We start from the raw sequence: 12,402 nt of genomic DNA, 5'->3' as shown, positions 1-12,402 counted from the left end.
AGCCGAACGTGACTACACTTTCTATTCGGCGCCACACAATAGTTACTCTAGAATCGATTATGTGTTAATATCTCAATCTTTACTACCAGCGGTGGTCAACTCGACCATCGGGACATTAACGGTATCAGATCATGCTCCGGTATCTTTAGATCTTCAGCTGTCTAAGCCAGCTAACAGACCATGGACATGGAAACTTAATGAATCGCTACTACAAGAAGGCCAACTTCGGAACGAGCTTTGTAGCGAACTGACTAGAATCTTTAACCACTAAGCCACCGCCCACCGTCGTATGACGGCGGGACAGGGCAGCTCTTGTTCTAGGTGGACGTCATATGACGTGATTGCCCTCCCGAGCCACTAGGGGGCGTGCCCACTGCGTCGCTCGGGAACCAGTGCACGTGCCCGGCGGCCGCGATGTCTGCCGGGCACCCGCAATTGCTGGGTAACAGAGCAGGACCGTGGATCTGTGTATGTAAACACAGATCCACGTCCTGTCAGAGAGGAGAGGAGACCGATGGTGTGTCCCTTGTACATAGGGACACCGATCGGTCTCCTCCCCTAGTGAGTCCCCTCCCCCCACAGTTAGAATCACCTCCCTAGGTCATACATTAACCCCTCGATCGCCCCCTAGTGTTAACCCCTTCCCTGCCAGTCACATTTACACAGTAATCAATGCATTTTTATAGCACGAATCGCTGTATAAATGTGAATGGTCCCAAAAATGTGTCAAAAGTGTCCGATATGTCCGCTGCAATATCGCAGTCACAATAAAAATCGCAGATCGCCGCCATTACTAGTAAAAAATAAATAAATAAATAAAAACGCTATAAATCTATCCCCTATTTTGTAGACGCTATAACTTTTGCGCAAACCAATCAATATACGCTTATCGCAATTTTTTTTTACCAAAAATATGTAGAAGAATACATATCAGCCTAAACTGAGGGAAAAAAAATTGGATATTTATTATAGCAAAAAGTAAAAAATATTGTGTTTTTTCAAAATTGTCCCTCTTCTTTTGTTTATAGCGCAATAAATAAAAACCACACAGGGGATCAAATACCACCAAAAGAAAGATCTATTTGTGGGGAAAAAATGATAAAAATTTCATTAGGGTGCAGTGTAACATGACCGTGCAATTGTCATTCAAAGTGCTACAGCGCTGAAAACTGAAAAATGGCCTGGGCAGGAAGGGGGTGAAAGTGCCCTGTATTGAGGTGGTTAATGAAAATGACTCAGAAGAAATCTCCCCACTCATTCTATGGGAAACACATAAATGCGTTATGCGAGGTATATTGATTAAAAAGGCGACGGAAATAAGTAAAAAAAAACAGAGTGTTTCAGGGTCAATTAAAATTGGTAGCAGAGTTAGAGACTAAACATAAAAAAATCACTTTCACAAACCGTAGCAGTAGATCTCAGGATACAGCGGGAAAAACTCTTCTTTGATGAAACAGGAGGTCAGCATACAGACAGCGAGAGCTAGAAATGTACACTATGTCCCACATATAGACTCTGACGGAGGGAATTGTTTCTTCTAATCTAATAAAATCGCAGAGGTTTTTCGAAAATATTACCAGTCATTATATAACTTACAGACGAATACCCCGTCAGACCAAACGGCACAAAAGCAACAATTAATTAGAGAGTACCTTGCCTCCTCAGGTTTACCATCAATCTCCGACGACGACTCGGAGGCACTAAATGCGCCGATATCAATTGACAAATATATGAAAGCAATCAGTATGTTAAAGCCACATAAAGCTCCCGGCCCAGATGGGTATACAGTAGTCTATTACAAGGTATTTGCTCCCATTTTAGGTCCAAGATTTACAAAAGAATTTAATTCCCTCCTAGAAGATCAACCCTTACCGACTGACACTCTTAGGGCACATATTGCAGTCATTCCTAAGGAGGGCAAAGACCTCACCCAATGTAAGAACTATAAATCGATCTCATTATTAAATGTCGATTTGAAAATTTTCAAAAGGATATTAGCTACAAGATTACAACCTCTCCTTCAGACTGTCATCCACCCTGATCAGGTAGGCTTTATGCCTACCAAAGAGGCTAAAGATAATACCACTAGGGCTTTAGATGTTATTCATCTGGCTCATTCTCGTAAAATACCACTATGTCTACTATCGTCTGACGCTGAGAAAGCCTTTGACAGGGTGGACTGGACATTTCTGAAGGAGACATTGACCCATATTGGAGTTGGGAAAGCATTTGGTAAATGGATAGAGGCTATATACTCTGTTCCATCTGCGGCGATAAGAATTAATGAGGTAACCTCCTCATACTTTAACATGAGCAACGGTACTAGACAGGGATGCCCTTTGTCCCCAATGATATTCATATTAACCCTCGAACCATTTCTGCGACATGTTTGACAAAATATCGATATACAGGGTTGCTCAATCGACAAAACTGAGCACAAAACTGTGGCGTATGCAGACGACATATTGTTTTTCATCACCTCACCAGAAACCATGTTACCAAACCTTGTAAATGAGTTTGATTGCTATAGCTTAAACTCTAATTTTAAAATTAATACTCAAAAATCAGAGATATTAAACATTACGTTGCCAACATCACGAGCACAGGCTCTTCAATCGTCGTTTTCCTTCCCCTGGGTAGCTTCATCTCTGACATATGTAGGAGTCAAATTGACTTCCTCAATAGACAAAGTCTTCCAAGCAAATTTTCCACCGTTAATATGGGAATTTTCATCTGATTTGGAAAGATGGAATAAAGGCCCCTATACATGGATGGGTAGGAATGCCATTCTTAAAATGAATATTCTTCCAAGGTTACTATACCTCCTTCAGACTCTGCCAATAGCTATCCCAGAGTCCTTTCTGAAATCAATACATAGTATATTTATTACATTTATTTGGGCAAAAAAGCATCCGCGTCTATCTTTCAATTTACTGGCTATGCCAAAGGCTAGAGGAGGTATGGCTTTTCCCGACCCGATAAGATACTACAAAGCAGTACACCTTGCTAGGGTACTTGCTTGGTGCAGAGACGAGGGACACAAAACCTGGATAGCGACTGAACAATCGTGTACGGAGATTCCTCTTCGATGTCTGCCATGGCTACAACTTAAAACTCTTAGAACTTTAAGACATCACCCCTTGATAGGGGCAACTTTAAAAGTAATCCAACAGAGCCACTTTTTCTCAAGATTTGACAGGGAAATCACTCGGCTCCATCCTGTGTTGGGAAATCCACTATTTCCCTCTGGCTACACAGACAGCCGTTTTAAGCAAATTATGCGCCATGGCAGATTTCGATTAGGGGATTTTCTTGAAGCATCAAGGTTAAAGACAAGGTCGGAAATGCAATCGCTGTTCTGTCTGCCACTGGATCCATGGCGGATGCAACAGCTTACACATTTCCTAACCTCCCTTAATAGGGTGGAAAGATCAGACCGCTTAAATACACCATTAGAAAATCTATGCCTTTTGGAAGAGCCTTCTGCACATGGAGTATCGGAGGTATATAAAATATTAATAGATCCCCCTGAAGACTTTGTCCCAAGATTTCTTTAGAAATGGGAAAGAGATCTAGACATTACACTCTCCAAAGAGCAAAGGAGCTATATTTTACACTTTGCTCATTACTCCTCAACTGCCAGCAAATACCAAGAGTTATGCTCCAAAATTCTTACAAGGTGGTATAAAGTTCCATCATTACTACAAAAAATGTATCCAGAGCGGACAAATAAATGCTGGCGATGTGGAGAATCAGGGGGTAATATGCTCCACATCTTTTGGTCATGTTGAAAGTTAGTAGATTTCTGGTCTAAAGTACGAGATACTGTAAGACAATTAACAGAGTATGACCCGGGGTCCAACCCAGCAAGATATCTTCTTCATCTTTCGGACCTCTCAAAGTGTACATATCGGAATTCTCTGGTGGCTCATCTTTTGAATGCGGCAAAGGCCTGTATCCCGTTTAATATCCCTAAATAATGCCATCGGGAAATTTTTGTATTTGGGGTTTTTGTTTTGTTTTTTCTCTTTCTTTTTCTGTCTTGTTTGATAAGTCATATGTGTCTACTAAAAACTGAATCACAATGTGCTAAGTTATACCCTGCAAATTGGAAGCAGCAATAAAGATATTTGTTTATATATATATGAAAAAGTATTTTTTTCTTTTTCTGTGTGCGAAAAAAAAAAAAAAAAAAAAAAAAGATCTTCCCGAAAGCCTCGTATAGACGATTGGATTGTTGGCAGAGCATCAGACTTTTGTCCGAGGGGCGTGTGCCTGGATTTTGTCTTGCATACTAACGGGACACAATTGTCGGCCAACAAACACGAACATAGTGACATACTAGACGTACTACGTGGAATTTCAGCTCTTGAACGCCACCCTTTGGGCACCTTCTGCTAATGTCATATTTGGTGAGCATTAATTCTGAGCATGCGTGTTTGTACTTTCAACTTTTGTGTGACGGACTTGTGTACACGATACGAAAATCTGACAACAGACCTCTGTCTCCCGTTTGTTGGTGGAAAGTTGGACAATTGTCTAAAGGAGCGTACTAACGGTCGGATTTTAGGCAGTCTTTCATCACACAATTCCCTGCCGAAAATCCGATCGTGTGTACGAGGCTTTACTTTCTGTCCAGGTGATGGAGGTTTTATCAGAAAGTGGTGAAAATTTTGCAGCAGTGACAGAGAAAGCAACAAAAAAATGATGGAGGCTCTAGCATAACCTTAGACCCCATACACACTATATAACTTTTGTTGTCAGATTTCCTTTAGATTTACCAAAACCATGTATTGCAAGGGCCTGCTTGATTGCATACAAATTGAAACTCTTAAGGTTTGACCTCATATTATATGGTTTTGGTAAATCTGAAGGAAAAAAATGTACAGAAAAATGTATAGTGTAAAGTGTTTTCTTAACTTTACTTCTTCTTTAGTACTAGAAATAATACACTAATAAAATACTTCAGTAAGGGGTATCATATAGTAGAATAAACAAGATGTCACATGACATGTACACAATACATAGTTTGGTATGTAAAGAGTATCAAGCCATTGTACAATTGTTAATCTGGGTCTAATGGTGGAAATAGTAGCACCAGCAGAAAAATTTGTACCCCCTAAAAAGTGTGTTTTATTTCTGTATGTGTTGCTGTTAAAGGGTTCTCTTCATTTCCTGTCTTATAAAATGATGTCAGCAGGACAGGAAGTCAAAGGATATCTCCCTAATGTGCACTGGATAGCAGTAAAAAAAAAAAAAAAAACAGGTGTGCAAACCCTTCCCTACTCCATGCAAAGCTAAGAAAAAAAGTTACACTTTAACTACTTCACCTCTCTGGACATACTACATCTATACATAGTCCCCCCCCCCATGTACATACAAATGCAATTGCGAGCATTGGGTACACACATGTACAAAAACTGCTATTAAAGTATGACCTATGTAGAATTTTGGGTATTGTGGGGTTTTTTTTACGGGTATGCTTAGTTTTGAGGCTTGACATATTTAGAATCTATTTACTCAACACAACCTCTTTTATATTTCACCAAAAAATGTGTATTATATTGTGTCTGTGTGCACTAAAATAATTTGAGTGCATTTTTACTGAAAATACAGATTTGATGAACAGTGGTGCAAATATCACATAAATGCCAAATGCCACTTTGTTTTACAGGGTCTCTGCTTTCAGAAAATATATAATGCTTTGGAGGTTATATGGAAATATCAGACCTAAAATGTGAATTTTAACATGCAGGGGAAAAAAAAGTTTCGGCAGCAAAAGGGTTCAATGCAAAGATTGTAAACAAATCATTTTTATTATCAAAAACTATCTTCACACTCAGCAAATTCTATGCTGAAACACCTACCTTCTGTGATAAGATCATGGCAGCTTCCAGTATGTAAAAACTGAGGTTGCAAAAGAAATGTGACCGAGAATAAAACCACTAATCATATTAAATTATACAAAAAGGAATCTTAGACGCAAGTTTTAAATACAAACTTTATTTTGTTCTAATAAGTCCAGACTGAATTATTATTTTTTTTAAATGCGATATTAACTAGTTACTTATTTCTTTTTAATGCCCTTTTAAATTGAAACTGTCCTTTACGTCGGCCATACATGGATTGAAATTTGGCAGGTTATACTTCATATACATATATCAGCAAGGTCTCTCCCAGGCAAAGTTTTTAAAGCAGACTGGGGTTTCAAAATGTGCTGTTCAAGTTCTTTTGAAGAAGCTCAAAGAAACGGGCAATGTTGAGGACCGTAGCCAAAAGCCAAAAAGCCATACCTCCAAAGTGGAAACAAGACTAAGCGACTCAACTATGCACAAAAACATAGGAAGAGGGTGCAGCCTGATGAGTCAACATTTTAAATATTTGGCTGTAGTGGGAGGCAGTTTGGTTTCTAAAGGGCTGGAAAAAGGTACAATAATGAGTGTCTGCAGGCAACACTGAAGCATGGTGGAGCTTCCTTGCAAGTTTCATTTCTGCAAAAGGAGTTGGAGTTTTGGTCAAGATCAATGGTGTCCTACGTGTCATTATTAAAGCTAGCAGACCCAACTTTGGGCCACCCTGACTGACCTTAACAATAGCTAATTATAACCCCCTTAGACAGAAGCACAGACTGCGAGCATTGCATACTCACGTTTTGAAGAAAGATACGACTACCTGGCGGCTGATGGTCCGGTGCGGGCCATGAAAGACCCTCATAAGCTCAAGGTGAGATCCTGACCTCTCCCCTCTACCCCACTCTCTCTGTCCCCCCATCTCCCCTCTACGATCACTCTCTACCCCCCTCCCTTTCTTTCTCCCCTTTACCCCTTCAATAGTTATATACCGCTAAAGGGTTATACCGTTAGAAGGCCCGATAACAGGCGCCCTAAGAATACCAAGATAGTTTTGCACAGCAAAGGTTTACTGCTTGCATAAAAGTCACCTAATGGAAAATGATAATGTTGTGCCTCCCCGCTGGGGGTCCGGGAGGGCCCGGGTTTGGGCAAAGCACTGGAAGAGGTTAGCAGGCCTTGGTTGCCCCCCTCTTTTGGTGCGGAGCTTGGACTGGGGCGCCCCCAGGCCAACTAGGGGTTATTTCCCCCCCCCCCCCAGGCGGCCAGGGTCGACACAGAGCAAGCAGCTGGCCTGCAGAAGGACAGCATGCCCAGTCGGCCGCTGTATAAAAGTTGGTGGCCGAAACCTTGAACCTGCCACAGTTAGACAGATGAGAGGAGCACTGGGTCATGCACCCTATATATATATAATAACCTTCTTAATGTCATAACTACCTGTTTTCACATGCTCCTTTTTTCTATTGTTACAAATGAAAAGATAAAATGTTTGTCACTGTTAAAAAAAAAAGATCAATGGTGTCCTCAATTCTGAGAAATACAGGCAAATACTTATCCATCATGCCATTCCATCAGAGAGGCATGTGATTGGCCCCAAATATTTTTTGCAGCAGGACAACGGCCCCAAACATAAAGCCAATGTCATTAAGAACTATCTTCAATGTAAAGAAGAACACAGAATCCTGAAAGTGATGGTCTGGCCCCCACAGAACCCTGATCTCAACATCAAGTCTGTCTGGGATTACATGAAGAGACAGAAGCATTTGAGGCAGCCTACATCCACAGATGATCTGGGATTAGTTCTCCAGGATGTTTGGAACAACGTACCTGCCAAGTTCCTTCAAAAATTGTGTGCAAGTGTAACTAGAAGAATTTATGCTGATTTGAAGGCTAAGGGCGGTCACACCAAATATTGATTTGATATGGATTTCTTTTTTGTTCATTTACTTTCCATTTTGTTCATTGATAAAAAAAAAATCAACTTTTATTTCTGAAAGCATTCTTAATTTACAACATTGTTTTACACCTCCCTAAAACTTCTGCACTGTAATGCCCTGTACACACGGTCGGATTTTCCAATGGAAAATGTGTGATAGGACCTTGTTGTCGGAAATTCTGACCGTGTGTGGGCTCCATCACACATTTTCCATAGGAATTTCCGACACACAAAGTTTGACAGCAGGCTATAAAATTTTCCATCAACAAAATCCGTTGTCGGAAATTCCGATCGTGTGTACACAAATCCGCCGCACTAAGTGCCACGCATGCTCAGAATAAATTAAGAAACGAAAGCTATTGGCTACTGCCCCGTTTATAGTCCCGACGTACGGGTTTTACATCACCGCGTTCAGAACGATCGGATTTCCGACAACTTTGTGTGACCGTGTGTATGCAAGTTTGAGCCAACATCCGTCGGAAAAAATCCATGGATTTTGTTGTCGGAATGTCCGATCAATGTCCGACCGTGTGTACAGGGCATAAGATTATACATGCTATTACTGCTAGAAGGGTTGCACCGATATCGGCGCAGAGTACTCATGAAAATTCTCCGATACCCGAAACCAATACCTCTGCTATGCAATTTGAGCTTATATAAAATAAATAAGTTGGTTCAAATCACACTGCAAAAAGAAAAAAAAAAAAAAAAAAAAAATCGCACCGCTCCTGTGTGAACCCAGGCTTGTCATAGTTGTTCCAGCCTAGGTTTACACAGGAGCGGTGCGGGAAATCACATGCAATACGGGCAGGAATCGCACCACATTCCTTTTCCAATCGAATGTGATTCTTTGCAGTGCGATTTGAGGCCAATCATTGTACAGTGATTTTTTCATCTTTCCATCGATTAAATTTTCTGCCCTTGTTCTTTCAACTTTGGATAGTAAAACATATTTTTTCTCCCACTAAATACCTAATACCTGGCCATTAGCCTAGGCTTATGACCTCATGCACAGTTCTCTAACTCTCGTGAGAGTTTGCCAGGAAGGGGGGGGTGGTGAGTCGAGTCATAAGAGGGCCAGTGAAAGCTGGAGAGCTGGAGGTGTCTCTCTGTGTAAATCCAGTAAGTGAACAGGCAGCAGCTTCAGCTGCCCACAGTAAAAATGGTTGCAACCAGACTCAGTGGAGGGAAATTTCTGCAGCATATTTGGCAAGTACAGAATCACAGTATATATAAAATAATATGCAAAGTGGTTGGCGGAAAGCTTCAGAATGGCAAAGATGTTTTTATTACAAATTATGTGAGCAGACTGCAGTTCCTTTTTAAACAAAAATATCTGTACTCGTACTCTGTAAAAAACTGGTATCAGGGGGAGCAAGTTGGGAAGGCTCTGTCTCTAATAATCAAGGCAAATGGCCCCCTAGGCACAATAGCAGCAATCAAGGGGGGGGGGACGGAGTAATGAAAAAAACCACTCCCGATATACTGTGTGAATTTAGGGCATACTTTGAGAAGCTGTACAGCTCTCATAGAGTAAACGTGGAGGCCGAAATGCAGGTTTTTTTTTGAGGGGTTAAGGATAACCCCATTAACAAGTGAAGATAGGGAAATGCTGGATGCTCCACTGACCCTTGCAGAATTGCAGAGGGCAGTGGGAGATATGGCAGGCCAGAAGTCACCGGGTCCCGACGGCCTGCCCATAGAAATATTTAAAAAAATATGGGGAGGTATTATTGCCCCTACTCTTGGAGGTGTTTAACGGAGCCAGGGAGGACGGGGTCTTGCCTCCGTCCATGTCAGAAGCTATAATAATAACCCTATTGAAAGAAGGGAAGAACCCAATTGATATGACCTCATATAGGCCTATCTCGCTCTTATGTTCGGACGTGAAGATTCTGGCAAAAGTAATGGCCGCGAGGCTGAATAAGATAATTTCCAAAATAATACATATGGATCAGACTGGGTTTATCCCGAATAGATCTACGAGTACGAACATAAGACGAGTGTACCTGAATATGCAAATACCGGTGGAAAATAGTGGGGGGAGAGCGGCTCTTTCATTGGACGCGGCCAGAGCCTTCGATTCCCTGGAATGGCACTACCTGTGGAGGGTACTAGCGGAATACCAGTTTGGCCCTGGGTTTGTCCAATGGTTAAGGCTGTTATACAGTGGCCCGAGGGCCAGGGTTAAGATCAATGGCCAGTGCTCAGAGGGGTTCCAGCTGAGCAGGGGTACGAGACAGGGGTCCCCTCTGTCCCCCCTGCTCTTTGCCCTGGCAGTTGAACCTTTGGCGATAGCCCTGAGGGCGGCGCAAGGGGTGCAGGGATTCAAAAGAAGGAAGGGGACGGACAAGGTAGCTATGTATGCAGATGACATTCTGCTGTTCTTGGCAGATACGCAGAATTAATTAAAAACAGCCATAGGGATAGTTGAGGAATTTGGCGTTTTCTCTGGGTTGTTGATTAACTGGGAGAAATCAGTAATCCTACCCATAGATCCGCTGAATGAACCCCTTCCTGGTCAAGTATCCCAGGTTAAAATAGTCAGCCAAATGAAATATCTAGGCATTAATATAACCAATGATCCAGGACAGTATATATCCGGTAACTTAGTCCCACTTATGAAAAAAATGAAACAGAAGTGTCAGGTGTGGGGTCGCTTGCCCCTCTCGGTCGTCGGACGCTGCAACCTGATCAAGATGGTCTGGCTGCCCCAACTTTTATATGTTTTGCAGAACTCCCCTGTGTGGATTCCTAAACACTGGTTTAAAAAAATAGACAGTGTGTTTAGAGAACTTATTTGGAAAGGTGGGATGGCCAGGATCAGTTTGCGGACATTGCGACAGCCAGAGGCGAAGGGCGGCCTGGCAGTACCGGATCCGTATGGATACTTTCTGGCCTCCCAACTGCAGCAAATGGGAGGCAGTAATAGACCATGGGAGGAAGGAGTGGGCGGTAGCGTCTTGTGGAACGACATCGGCCATGACACCATCGCAGAGGCATTAGAGGCAGACTCATTTAGTACTAAATGCCCCACTACCCAACTGATGGTTAAGGCTTGGGTACAAGCTAAAAGAACTCTGGGATATACTGGCTTTGCGGATTTTTCCTCACTCTGGGATAATAATAATCTCAATGAGCTTAAAAAAATGGGACACTTTGTGGAATGGGACCGCCAGGGTATCCATTGCCTGGCACAGGTACATAGAGAGGGGAGGTTAAAATCTTTCAAGGAGTTGGTAGAAGAGTATGCAATTTCTAATAGATCTTGTTACAGGTATTTGCAACTCAGGCATGCCCTAGAGGCACAATTTGGGAAGGATGCGCCAGTGTGGTGCGAAATGACCTCTTTGAGAAAGCTTATTGATGTACATACTACGAAGGGGTTGATTTCTGAAATGTATGGATGCCTGAAGGCTTCAGCCCAGGGGGGTATGGTGGAAAACAAAAGTAGGATCAAATGGGAGGGAGATGTGGGGGCACTGTCCGATGATCAATGGAAGCAGGTTCTGTCGCTGGGGCCCAGGGTCACTCTCTCTCCTTCACAGGTGATGTCCCATTTTTATCTTTCCTATAGGGCATATTACACACCATTGAAATTATTTAAGTGGGGTAAGAGGCCCGACCCAAAGTGCCAAAGGTGTGGGGGAGGGTATGGAGACCTGATCCACATGTTTTGGCGATGCCCCAAACTATATATATATTGGAAAGGGGTCGTGGAAAGGATAAATCTGGTGTTTGGGACATCATTGAGAGTAAAGGCGAGGGAGTGCCTGTTGGGATTAATGGGGGATAAGGTGGCCTCAAGGGATATACAGACAGCAAGGATTAGATGCCTGTTTCAGGGTAAAAAGCTTATCGCACAGTATTGGCAGAGAAAGGAAGCACCGACGGTTTCAGAATGGGTGAATGCAGTTAGAGAGGTGATCTGCAGAGAGAAATATATATATACACAAGAAGAGGGGTAACTTTAAGAAATTCGAAAAAATATGGAAACCATGGCTCGATCTGGAAAGAGTTGGCTTAATAGGAGGGGTGGGTTGTGGATGACTTGGGGAGGGGGGGGTTGATTGAATGAACAATAAAATGTATGGCAAAGTGTATGATGGGAAGTGGATGGGGGGGGGGGGAAGGAAGAAAACTATTCTCGAAGCCTATAGCATAAGGGCGGTTTGAACTGACGCACATTAGAATGATAATATAGGGATAGGTATTTATGTGTTTTTATTTATGATAACATTCCTTGTTCCCTTATTATATGTTTGTTGTAATGGAAAATCTTTTTTTTTTCAAATAAGGAGAATTTAAGGAAAAAGAAAAAAAAAAAACTGGTATCGATGTCACCCTAATTGCTAGCAGTTATAGCCGCTAGAAATACACAGTGTTCTCCCAGTGGGGATGGTTCCCCCCATAATTGCAGGAAAGAAAATCGCTCCATTTAGGGCTGGCTTAAGACAATGTCCTAATCCAATTTACTGATAGTACATAGTACAAATAGGGTTATGGCAAACAAAGCCCCTTCATAAACTAAGTAGGGTCTTTCAATGCTGCAATTATCAGAAAAGAGCATGGTAAGCAGTAATCTTTAAATATTTTTTATGCTACATGAATGAAAAA

Source organism: Aquarana catesbeiana, linkage group LG06 (genome assembly GCF_042186555.1).
Source record: "Aquarana catesbeiana isolate 2022-GZ linkage group LG06, ASM4218655v1, whole genome shotgun sequence".
NCBI classification, from domain to species: domain Eukaryota; kingdom Metazoa; phylum Chordata; class Amphibia; order Anura; family Ranidae; genus Aquarana; species Aquarana catesbeiana.
The sequence above is the reverse complement of the archived record's forward strand: the minus strand, read 5'-3'. Positions refer to the sequence as shown.